General features: G+C 38.3%; 1 long non-coding RNA gene across 1 annotated transcript; it reads right to left on the bottom strand.

The window, feature by feature from the left end:
* Positions 1-1,726: 1,726 nt before the first annotated feature.
* On the bottom strand, positions 1,727-13,225 carry LOC121824086 (uncharacterized). Its single transcript, XR_013045912.1, has 4 exons — positions 12,153-13,225; positions 6,882-6,931; positions 4,797-4,859; positions 1,727-2,332 (listed from the first exon to the last, which is right to left on the bottom strand). It is a non-coding gene; the product is annotated as an uncharacterized LOC121824086 (long non-coding RNA).
* Between the last annotated feature and the right edge of the window lie 489 nt (positions 13,226-13,714).

The raw sequence follows: 13,714 nt of genomic DNA on the forward strand, positions 1-13,714 counted from the left end.
TGTGGCATTTCAAAATCAATTGGTTTTAAAAGCAGGGAGATAATGGATTTAAATCCTACCTCATTATTCCTTCATGCCATATTCACATGCCACTGAGGGTTTGGGCTTATGGAGATAACTGTACAAATCTAAAGAGATTACCACAAGTATTCTATGAAATGTACACAGAGCTCCTGGTTCAAAAATGTGTGTTCTGTATGTGCTATTTCATCTTTTATTGAGAAGTAGATGCTATAACTATATGCAGCTGGTTCTTTTCATTTTCTCCAGAAAAATCTCTAGTTAGTCCAATAATACATTCATACTGCAGACTAGTTATAAAAGATAACCAGTTATTCATAATAGCTTAATTAGGAGATATACAGTTAATGTCATTATATATTTATATATTTCTAAATACTCATTACAAACACGTCTGTTCAAATCTTTATAGTCTATTTTCAATATATACGCATATATAGAATATATATTATAAAATGCAGAATATTTATAAAAATAATAAATCATAGTGGTATCCCATACTTTTGTCATTATTATGTAGTTTTAGGTTCATTTAATCTCCTCTTTCCCCTTCTTGTACTGTTATACTCTGACATATTTAAATAATATTAAAAAAACATATAGTCTGCTGTATGTTTCAGTATGCATACCCAAAATATTCAGGTATTTCTTATTATGATCTCATGTTTTTGGGTTTTTGTTTGTTTGTTTGTTTTTTGTTTGTTGTTGTTGTTATCCAACATATTAGCAAGGCCACAATGATCACTGCCACTCTCCTAGCTGGGCCATGCTGCCCAAGCATGATAAGAAAGAAGATGTCAGAAAGTGGCCCAAGAAAGACAAATACCCAGTCATCAAGTATAGCTAGAGTTTTCCTGGTTTTGCCTGGCCCATTGTCAGGACAAATATCTCTCACCAGCCAGTTCTGCAGCCACTCAGACCCAAAGAAGTAAACACACCGAGACTTACATTACTTATAAACTGTATGTCATGGCAGGCTGCTTGCTATTTGTTCTTATATCTTAAATTAACCCATTTCTATTAATCTATAAATTGCCATGTGGCTCGTGGCTTTCCTGTATCTTAACATGTTGCTTCTCATCACGGCAGCTTACAGTGTCTCTCTCCACCTTCCTGTTCTCTCAGTTCTTCTCTCTGCTACTCCCACCTATACTTCCTGCCTGGCTACTTGCCAATTGGTGTTTTATTTATCAATCAATCATCCACAGCAGTCAGGTTTGAGGGCAAGGTCAAAAAGAAATGATCAAATGGCAAAGCTCAACTATCTAGCCTGTTTCACAAAACTTTTTATGACAGCCAAATTCCAAAAACATCAGCAATTTCCAGAATTTAAAATCCTGAATCATGACAGGACACTGGTGGAATTCAGGTTTATCTGGTACATGGACTATTCACACCAAATGTGAGGTCGAACTGTAGACCTTGTGTACATCCTAGTTCACAAATGAATCTGTCAGATATGCTAAACCTATAGGCTGAAGATGATGCCCCAATGTTGTGGAGAAACCTCAGTTGACTGTCCATTCTTCTCGACTTGTGGATGGCTTCATCTCTTTTATTAAATGCCAGTCTACCATTGAGAGGTTAGACTCTGTCAGCCTAGTTACTCTTTCAAGAATAACTGTTTCAGCTACTGTTCCACTGCACACCAGAAACCATCAGTCCACTGCCTATTCATTTGCCTTCAAAGAAAGGGGCACTGTACCTTTTCTGGATTGCAAATCCACTCAGCAATGGAGCCATATTGTCCTGGCCTCTGAGGATGGCTGTTGTTAAAGCTGCAACCACACTTGTCTTGGTAAGGATCAGTAGTCCTTTGATTTGTGGCCTGTCTGTCCATTTTGGATAGCATACTATCAGCAGTTGATAAGAGGGCATTTTGTTGCCCAGTGGATAACTTTTGCCACAATGAAAGTTAACTCCAAAAAGTCTTTAATTTTTTGTTCATTTCTGGATTGGTACATTTTTTTCTTCAATAGTGAGTAACTCCATTTGCATGAGTTTCTAAACTTTCTGCTGTTTCTGTTGTTGGTATTCAGGTTTTATCTGTTGTAGTCAGGTAGATGCAGGGTGTTATATCAACTTTTCTCATCTTTGTTGAGACTGGCTTTGTTTCAATTATGTGGATCAATTTTGGAGAAAGTTCTGTGAGCTGCTGAGGAGAAGGTATATACTTTTGTGTTTGAGTAACTGTTCTGTAAATATCTGTTAGGTCCATTTGTAGATAGAATTGAAGTTATGTAGTTAGTCTATCTGCTTCTCTGCACAAATGGCCGGTGGGTTTCCCAGGAATGCCTTCTGGGGTTGATCACTGGAATAAACCAATAAGTTTAGAGAAAGAAGGTTGGAGGGGAAGATGTGTATGGTCTACTAGAGATGTGGGCATGGAGGGAAGAGAGGCCACAGCAGTGGCCTGCTTAGCATACAACATGGTTTTTCTGATAGGTAGTAAATATGCCAACCATAGAATATGTTAACTTCTAAGTTTGTTAATTTCCTATGCAAAGAAAGTTAATAGACTCTCCCAAGTTGCCCATTTTTGAAATTCAGGAATTGTAGGCCAGCCTGGACTACAGAGCAAAATATCTATCTCAGAAAAACAAACTAAACAAATAATAGACAACTAAGGAAATTGTTGCATCATTACTAGTAGTTATAACACAGCACGGATAAGACAAAATATTGTCTAAGAAAAAATATAGCAGTCAATGATAATCACAAAAGACTTTATTCAGGACTCTTACCACAGGATGAAGGCTCTTTGGTCATCCAGTTTTGCTAACTGACTTTATCCAGTGGAAAAGCAAAATTGTGAGGTCTCATGACAACAGGAGCTAGGGGAAACTAACATTGGACTCCCATCTTCTCAAAGACACTGGCATACAGAGACACTCTATGTTCTGTCATCTGGGACAGTTACATTTCAAATAAACATGGTGAATCTTAATGATAGCAAGAATTGGTCAAATAGGCCATGTACTTCAAAAGGAAAACTAAAGAATATAAAATTAATTAGGTCAGCAACCTCATGTCAGGGAGAATCTGAGTAGAATTCATTAAATTAGGGTAAATTTTAAGCCATCTTTTTACTTTACAAACTTAAATTTCCTGAAATTATTTGCTAATGAATGAATAATTGCATAAGGATTCTGATTTCAAATTTTATAAACTCTAATATTTATGCCTCTGTCTTTCTTCATAATTCAACTGTACTAATATCTGAAAATACAAAAACAATGAAATATGATTACAAATGAAAATGAACAGGGAAGTTAATGAACATGTACTTACTCTAAGATGCAAAACCACTGACAAAATTATACTAGCCACAATGCCACTGGAATCTCAAGTTCAAGTTCATACTGTTTGTCACTCTGACAAATAGGAGACAAAGAACACTTGGAGAAGTAATTTTCTCAAGGTCCACCATAAGGCAAATCAAGGAAAACTTTCTAGCTCTAATTTCTTCCTGGGATGGAAGGCAGTCAGAAAGTTCAAACATCTTTTATGGACACTCCAGGTTACAGTGAGACAATTGATGAGAAAACCCTGTACTCAGCATGGTCTTTTGATGGAGCATCATCTACAGTCACTTTAGAGATGGTCTGATCTGAGATCTCCACCTCCTCAGGGATGGCATTTCATTCTCTTTCCAGGCAAACCTATGGCTTTTCTTTAAGTTGGTTCATGTGAGCTGAAGAGAGGAAGCAGCTTGGCAGATGTCTTGCTCATCCTAGGCAAACATCTCAGCATCCTGCCATGCTGAACTCCACCACTGTTCTCTCACATTTAAGTTTTTTTTTCTTTATTCATGAGAAATCATAAATACATACAATGAAATTTAGCTTAGTATTCTGGATCCTGCATGATAGAGTGCTGACCCATCAGACAAGATATTCTCACTGGTACAGTAGTGGTATGTTTGTTACTGCGTATTAACAGCTTTTTAATAAGATTTGAGGCATGGTGAATGATAGGAAATTTCTTGCTTGGTACTGAAAGACCCTAACCCTTCAGGCTTACACCTCCCAATCCCCAGGAGAATGAGGAATTAAAAAGCAAGTTCCAAGGGCAAACTGACTCAGCCATTACTCAACCACCCCTGCCACAATGTAACAATGTAAAGAGATTTCTGTTAAGAGATGCGCTCAACTGTGACTGGGATAATTGCAAGTGTTCCAGGAAAGACCACTGTAACCTTTGTGTAACTTTCACTCCCACCCTGATACCCGCCTTGAGGTTTCGGGAAGAATGTGCATGCAGACATGATTGTACCTACCCTGTGATCAGGCCATGATCTTGTGAAATTAGCCTCTAGACATAAATCAATCGAAAGGAAATTGTATGGGAATTGTAATCTTATGGCTTTTGTGAGTTTTTTCTTTAAAAGTGCCCATGTGGCTGCAGTAGGTGTGACTCTTGCTCTCAGGAAAAGAGAAGCCCGACTGTACAGCTGCATCAATAAACCTCTTGCTGTTTGCATCAACTGGACCAGAGTCTGGGTACTTGGGGCACCCACCCGAGAAGGTTGTACCCTGGGTCTGGGGTCTATCAGTACTGTAATCATGGACAGAAGCCCATGATTGGAGGTCATGCCCTAGGGTAGAATCTGCTATTGTTAATTTATTAAATTATCATACTGACAAAGTGCCTTACAACTACGTATGGTAGTCTTTGTTTACTTGTTTTCCCAGACAGGCACTCTCTAAGTAGGTCCAGCTGTCTTTACCTACTAATATGACCTAGTCTGACTTTAAAATTGTCATCTTCCTTACCTGTCTTAGTTTCACAAAAGTTGGGATGGTAAGCCCGTGCACCTCACAGGACTGGTCACCTTTCTGGAATTAAGCATACCACATGAAGAAGATCATTTATTTAAATATCAGAGAGAAGAGGAAAACATACTGGTGTCTCCAGCTGTGTGGTGATAGGATATAATAGGCATGATAGTACAATCCCAGTGGTGGAGAGGCTAAGGCAGGGGCATCTTTAATTAAGGCCACCCTGGACCTTAGAAAAATCAACTAAAAGGAACACTAAGAAAAAACTTATATGTATTGGCCCAATTACATTACAAAAAACCATAAATTTATTAGAAGTGTATAGATTAAGAGCTATTACAAATGAAATTCTCAAAAATTCAATTAAAATATTTTGACAGTGTAGCAGAAATGATAAAGAAAACAAGAACACAATGATGACAAAGGGTAGCATGCTCAAGACTTTGAGTTTAACCCTAAACGTGCATGAATATATATATATATGTATATATATATACACACATATATATATATACATATATACATTTCTATATGTTAAAATGCAATGTCATTGTAATGGTGGTTACCATACATGTAGTCTTTTTTAATTTCCCTGAAAAATGTATCTTGGATATAGACAGTTGAAGTAGTACTTTTATAAAAGTAGTACAGAATTATAGTATAACTAGTAGGATATGAGCCTATTTTCATAATTAAAGTCAAATTTATAGAAGTAAAGACAATGTTTTCGTTCATTATTTCATAGGTCTTTTCTATTTTATGTGAAATATCTTTTTATGCAACATAATCATTCGCAAACAGTAAAGATTTATTATTTTCCAAAATAGAGCAATTTAACAAAGATCAAAATTTTAAATGACACATGGCAATGGATGAGTTGGAAGGTAGAATGCCTCCTGTAGAAAAATGTGGAGCCATGCATCATTGAATACCTTAAATGTCCACAAAGCAGGGCTGTATAGTGAATTAGGTGTTTTATGCAAGAATATATAAAATTTCGGGACAGAGTGAAGGATGGTGGAATTGAAAGAATTAAGGATGTTGATGGTAAAGTCATGAAACTTACCCTTTGTTTATAACTTTATTTTTGTTACAATTATGATGCATTTCTTGGCTATTTACCTTATTGTTCCATCTTTAGGAAACATTAGATGCTACTATATTTATTTTTGCACTCTTACCCTGTTTAACACAGTGATTTGTAAATAGTGGATGTTTGCATCTTCTTGTACCCTGGAACTTAAAGTGAAACAAAGATTTGTAATAATTTAAGTCAAGTGAATTTAGTATCTAGGAGACTCTAAAAATTTTTCCTATTTGGTATAAATTTGCTACTTGATAAATTATATGCATTGAATGAAACAGTGTGCATTAAAAATACATATATTCATTTATTTGTGTGTGTGTGTGTGTGTGTGTGTGTGTGTGTGTGTGTGTGTGTGTGTACAGGTGCACAACAGTACATATGCAGATGTCAGAGGACAACTTGTGGAAATTTTTTTCTACTCTGTGGGTTCTGAGGATTGAACTCTTGCTTGGCAGCAAGAGCGAGCCCTTTATTCATTGAGCCAGTTCAGTAGCCCTAGTTTTGTTCTTTAGGTACATATTGGAAGTGATTGTATCTTCTATCTTCCTGTCACTCTTTCCTGTGAAAATCAGCAGCTAGCTTAGCTATTTCAAGGACAGAAGGTAACGGTGTAGATGGAGAATCTGAGGGGAAATCCCTGGCTCCAGTTAGCACCAAGTTATGTTCAGTTACCTGTCCCATGAAGATGTGAGTAAATGATAAGAAGCAGACATGGGAGACAGAGGCCACATTTGGGAGGGAAGCTGATAAAGAGGTCGAGTGACCAAGTCCATCAGAATGAGAGTTGGGGCAAGAGGCATCATAAGTAAGCAGCTCTGGTCAGGGTGTGGTGCCATCTATCGCTGGTTCAGCTTTGATCCTGCAGGGTGGTCTGAAGATAATCTGATCTCTTGAGCTGATTTTTCAGGAGATCATTGTGCTCTGGGGATCAGCGTAGCCCTGCTAGAAAACCTGTGATCCCAGGTGACTTCAGGTTTAGGACAGTGACTTACCTATGCATTCAGCCTTGCAAAGGGATGAGGCAGGTTAGTAGGCACTCAAGCTGCAGTGGGAAACAAAGCAAAGAAGAAAGAAAGAACTGAAGTCAGAGGCATGGGGTGCCTTCCTGTTTCAGATTACTTTGTGTCCAAGGAAGCAGTCAGTACCCCCTACCAAAGCATCTTTGAAGGATCTATGTAACAGTCAACTTAGCAGAAAAAGGGAGGGTAATTTAAAAGTAAAGACCCAGCAATCTAGGCTCATATCACCGAGGGTACTGGGACTCAGTCGGCATGCCCTCTGGAACAATTGCTTTATCCTGTAGGAGGAGAAACATACAGAGATGCCTCTGGTCTCAGTCAATGTCTCAGGAGGTTAGTGACAGCTCTTGAATGGCAAATATAGTTCTTTCTCCAATTCTCTGCAGTATCCTGGGAGACATTTGATCTAAATCTGCATTATTTTAGAGCACACTTCTGCACTCATGTCTATCTGGTTAATTATCTCGAGGTATTAACACCTCCTAACCCGGAAGCATTGACAGAATGTTTTGACACAAAGAAAATTGTTCTTATTTATTTTGTGTTTAATATATTTCTGTTACGTAATATATTGCACCTGGCTATGGGCCACTTTAAACATACAGAGAACAATTCATCCATCACCTAGATTTAATAAATCCAACTTTCTTTACTCAGATCCAGCATTAATGATACTTCTGAGGCACTGGATTCTCAACTCATCTGGACCACTAGTCTCCATGGAAACCCAGTGAAAGCTGAGGATTTTGTCTCATGAAAATTCCATATGTATAAATTGATATACCCTATGTATGAGACACATACCCACCATGGGAGGTCTATGTGAGCTTCAGGGTTCAAGTTAAGAAATATAAGGTCCGTCTATGTGATTCACTGTGAATACAATTTGGTTTCCATTATACATATATTTAAAAGAATGGAAGTGATTCTATAAGCACAAGGCTTCTAGGATAATTTAAAAACCAAGATTCAAAATTGTGGCAATTTTTAAATAAGTAAGGTAGTTAAAAACAACTATTTTTGAATAATTATGCTATTCATACTAAAGTAGACAACCCTATTTCTCCATGTAATGAAACACTGGCTTCTCTGAGTGTGTGTGTGTGTGTGTGTGTGTGTGTGTGTGTGTGTATTTATGGGAATATTTCAGGTTGTTTTATGAGTGAACATGGGGAATAGAAGAAAGAAGAAAAATTGCCAGTCACAGTAGTTCCTCCAGCATGCTCAACTTAAGAAATCCATCTTAATTTCTATATTAAGCTTCTATGGGGTGCATGCAGAAAAAAAATAGAAAACTTATTTCTAATAGAGTCCATTAAGCTTTCAAATATTATATAATACAAATTTTATCCTTCAAAACATATTCTAAAAGGCTTGCTGAATTTGCCTTCCGCAGTATGAATTGTCATACAGATAAGGTAATTTGAAAACTATGTTGAATTTGCCCAAGTTTTCCTTGTAAGGAGTGGTCAAACAAACGCTCTTTTACTATCCTGATAGCTGAACACAGTGTAAATTTTTTCTGTTGTATAAAATAAGTCCAAATATATCCTACATTTATTTTAGTACTGTATAACTAAGAATTGTCCAAACTGAGCGGCATGTAGAATATGAGGCAGATTAAAGGATAAATAAAATATGGTAATTTCAGAACCAGGATGCAGCTTAGTGGCAGAGTGCTTACTTAGCATAGGCAAGGCCCTGAGTTCCACCCCCAGCAACATACACACAAAATATGTGCTAATGTAAAGAATAGATGTTACTAAAATAGAATGGTTCCATTACTAACTGTTTAGCATATAGGATGATGGGCAACTGTCATTATTAACTTGATGAGCTTTAGAACCACCCAGGAGACATGGACATGTGTGTGCTCATGGACATGAACTGAGGTGGGAAGACCCACCTTAAATTTGATAGCCATGTCCTATGGAATGAGGTCTCAGACAGAATAAAAAAAAAAAAAAGCAAAAGGGTAAATTGAAATCAGCATGTATCTCTCCCTCTCTCTGTTTCCTGTGCAGGGTGCACTGTGATCAGCTACCTCATGAGCCTGCGAAGACAGTATCCTCAAATGATGGGTCCTCATGAAGCTTTCTTTAAAACATAAGCCCTTTTTGTCAGATATTTTCTCACAGAAACTAAAAAAAGCTACTATGTATGGGCAGTGTTTCATTTTTAGTGAGAGATAGGGTGTTACTGAACTTACAAGTGCTGGTCACCGAGATATTTCAGAACCGACTGGATTGGGAGTCTGTGTTATTAGTGTTGTCTTCTCTCCCTGCCCGTCTCAGACAGCCCTACCCATGCTGTGACAATGGTTGGAGCTCAAGGCAGTGTGTTTGCTAACAATGAATCAATCACCTTCAGTGATCGTGGCCCCCTCTACATACATATAACCAAATATTCTGTATAGGTGTAGACATATACTGGAGGGTGATCTGTGATGTTTAGCTCACAGATCTGGGTCAATTCCTTCATCTGTAAAATAAAGACAACCAAAATGATTAGTCCCTGAAAGTCAAGGTCTAAAATGAAATGCTAATTGCAGATTAGTCTGACCACAATGCTCAGGGATCAGCCCTGAGTTCTGCACACTGTCCTGCTCTAACCCTTTCATGCCACTTTACCCTTTGTCTGAACTGACCCCTCTTCTATTTCTGTACAAACAAGAGAGACAGACTGAATGATTCTCTTATTCTTCTCTTGCCTGAATGTTCTTTATATCTGTATCTATTTTCAAACTCCATCAACTACTATTTATTATATGCTAGATATATCCCTTTACCTAGTTGCCATGGAAATAATAACAATGATTAAAATGTGACTACAATTAGATTCAGAGTAGATGAGGAATTAAAATTCAAAGAGATTACTCTTACTTCATAACTCAAGAAGAGTCTAAGCTTCTCACTTGGGTTAAAATTTCACAGAATTTATTGTCCTCTACACTGGGACACAATTCATGCACAAATGTGTTATCTAAAATAAGCGTACTTTTTACAGCATTTCCAGAAATAGTTTGTCTTAGCTCAGGCTGCTGTGACAGAAAAATCATGCACTGGGCAGCTTAGACAACATAGTTGTGGAGAGCCAAAGTCTAAGATCAGGCCTGGCTAATCTGATGGCTGGTGAGGACTCACACTGTCCCATGGGCATCCTTCTTTTTATCCTAATCATTCCTGGGTCACACACAAGCTCTAAATCGTTTTTTGTGTGTGTGAGAAGTGAGGAATCCTACATGGAGGCTCCCTCCTTATGTTCTCATTAATCGGAATTACCTTCTAAATTCCCACCATCCAATCTCATCCCATTGCAGAGCAGGCAGGCCCGGAGGAGATTCTAAACCTGCTCTTCATAAACAGCAAGTTATTGGGCATGTTCCTAAACCCATTCAAGTCCTTCAAGTCCTTCAGCTTAAGCTTGTAGACTCTCTCCTAATGTAACAACTACCAATTTTTCTGCAGTGAGGACCAGCCAATGCCCTTTATACAACCCTTTGCCCACCCCATGATCTACTTGTACTGGCTGGCATGACTACTACATCCAATCATTCTAAATTAGTCAGCTTCAGTTGCTGTAATAAAATACTGCACACTAGTGTTTCTGGGACAGAACAGAAGAAATTTCATTTTTCACTCTTTCAGATATGTCAGTCTTAAATCAAGGGGCCAGCAGGTTGGAGGCCTCTCCTCAGGCTAGCAGACCCACCTATCCACTTTCTCCTCACCAGACCACATCAGAACTCTTCAGCTTTTTGAAGATATCTGTGACGATGTTAGAAACAGTACATACTCCAGAGCACTTTTGGGAATGAGAGCAAAGCCTTTGAAAGAGCCTTTTAGAAACTTCATAGCAAAGAGAACCGCAGTAAATGGGGTAGGTTGGACCAAGTGGTGGGGCAGGGCATGACATGTTTGTGAAGTGGCCTGTTCACAGAATGTTTCTGAAGCCTGATGGGTTCGTGCTTCGGTTGACAGCAGCCTACGGGGTGACAAGGGAGGAGAAGGCTGAGAGATGACAACAGAGAAGGACCCTTTAGGAGACGGAGGCAAGAGTGGCCTTGCTCCACCCAAGTTCCCCCTCCTTACACAATGTCTTGATGTCTCTGTAACGTGTTTTCTACCTGATATACTCACTTAATATTTTCATATTTGAACTTATTCTTTGCTCCTGAGGATTGCAAATTTAGCCTGCTAACCTATTCCATAATTTTCTACTTAAGAACATAAACAATGTAATTCCCCTAGGCTGTTTGTTAAATGGAAGAAAAAAAATGGAGGTTGCAAGTGATTTTCTTTCATTCTATGATTTCATGCCACAGGAACTGTTTGGTAATGCTTAACTAAGACACTGTAATTCACCTTGTTAACAACCCAATTTTTCCCAATTCATTTAGACAAAAAGCATCAGCATGACACCCTATTGACCCACGGTGAGCCCATCCCCACTTGTCTTGTTACTTTTTTTGGTCCAGCCACCAACCCTCTTTCCTTTCTTCCTAGGCACTCAGTACTTTCCAGAAAAGTGTCCAATGCATTCATTTACCATCTGTATTGCCAAATAGAACACAGTCTAATCATGAAAGGGATTTTAATCTCTTCTGCTAAGAGTGTTGCCTTCATAGTGAATCTGATAGTTGTGGTTGAAGGCATCAATATGATGTAAAATAAAAGACAGTAATTTATTTAGGAAGGAAAATAAGTTCCTATTACTATTATAGATATTAACATAATAAAAATAAAATTAGTGACAGTTTTCTTTTTAACACTGGCCCTTTTACTTTTATATGAACTTATTGAAAATACCTTTGTTCATTTCATTCCTTTTACTCTTCTCTTTATTTGAATAGGATTGTCTTTGATAGCTACCATAATATTTAGTCATTTAGTTTGCACTGAGCACACTCTTCATTTCTTCACAAGCATACCATTATTTTTTAAATGAAATCATGATGGTTAAAAAAACAGATGAGAAAAGTGGAGTAGAAAATAGGAGAGAAAGAGGAGGAAGGTCAAGCTCTCCCTCTTTTCCATGTTTTCAGTTATGTTAGTACTTTCCACCCTGTCGTTACAAGGATAGTGTCAGCCTCCCTGCTGAAAGACCTGGGTCCAGACTCCCTTCTTTAGGGAGACTTCCTTATCTGGACATGGAAAAATAATGTCAAGGAGGAGATACAGACTCTCTCTTTCTTTTCCAAACTGCAACATTTCATTTCCTTTACAATAGGAAACTAAGAGTCACTTGGGGAGAACATGTGTTCTGGGTGTTCTTATCAACGGCTGCAGGAATCCTTGGGTGCACTTCTGTGTCATCCATTTTGGAAGAAACAGCTCTTTGGAAAAGGTGCAGAGCAGCAAAGACTTGATGCTCTTAGGGCATGTTTGAGTCTTGATGCCATAACTAGAGGGAGAAGGCCCAGACAGCACAGCAAGGGGCCGTTCATGCTTGACAGATGTTACAGCAGGATGCTGAACAAAAGGAAAAGAAAAAGAAAACAACAACAACAAAAAAGATCATGCTTTCGAAAGGGAGGCATCATTAATGACTGCAGAATACTCAGCTTTGTTTACACACCAAGAACTTAGTCTTCTCACTCTCAGCTCAACCTTGAAAACATAGGCTCATTAGTCAGAAAGGATCTGCTCTGATTATGCTTCAAATTAGCAGCTCCCTTGGAATGTGGTCTATCCCTTTTATTGGGTGACATACAACTCAAGAGAGATTTACAGAAACCAACTTGCAGGAAGTCTCACTGTTACTTCTTTAAGCAGGATGTAACTTTGAAAATCCCCTCCCTCCTCACTGATATAGTTCCAGACATGAACCAGCTCAGCAGATCCCTCCTTCCTGTGGAGTTGAACAGAAGGCAGCCTTCAGTGAAAGCAACAAATTGAGCAAGTTGGTAAGTGTTTAAATCTACAAATGTATCAAAATGGCAGTAACTAGCATCATTATCGAACTTTAAAAGCCTTTCTTGGGTACCTTATTTCTGCCGGTCTTCTCTCTGTAAGGGACTATGAATTAGATGCACACGGTGTGCATTTATCTTTGGTACTAGCTGCCATCAAATTTCCATCACTTATCAAATAATGAGATTCTGCTAGTTTGGCCATTTGGAATCAGCTGAGAAGCTTAATAGCTTTTCCTGCATGATACACACTCACTGGGCCTCACAGCAAAGTCGGAATTAAATTCTACCTCAAAGATTTATGAAGCAACGCATCTGTGTAGAGAGCTTCAAACCTGCAGGCAGATGTCAGTGATTGCTCCTACCATGACTGAGCTTTGATCTTCAAGTAGACAAATAATAAATGAATATTTTATATATAGTATATATGTTAAAGTTAAAGAAACATGAGTTAAAATATCTGGCAACTTTAACAAGACAAAGAAAAAGAAATGTTAGTAACTTAATTTCCTTGTAGCAGAAACACATGCACACTTAAGTAATGTTATAACAGGGGGTAGGGGGTGCCAAGACCATATTCCTAATATACAATTACCCCAGGACACATAAGATTCATGAGTTCTTATACTCTGGGTGACAGTGTATGATGGCCAATGGATACCTACAGCAATCTGAAAATTTACATATACAAAGTCACGGTGCCCCTCCCAGTGGTGTGTCAGAGGAGGAACTTAGTCTTTCAGAAATAACATGTGAGATGCGTGGCCAACCAGGAATGCTCAGCAGAGCATGACACCTGTGGTATGTATTGGCAGTTAGACAGTTCACTGTTAAATGTGTCAGATAGCTGTCCACTCTGCTATACAGAATGCAGACAGCTGTGATAGAGAATGGG

This window comes from Peromyscus maniculatus, chromosome 19, assembly GCF_049852395.1.
Source record: "Peromyscus maniculatus bairdii isolate BWxNUB_F1_BW_parent chromosome 19, HU_Pman_BW_mat_3.1, whole genome shotgun sequence".
NCBI lineage: Eukaryota > Metazoa > Chordata > Mammalia > Rodentia > Cricetidae > Peromyscus > Peromyscus maniculatus.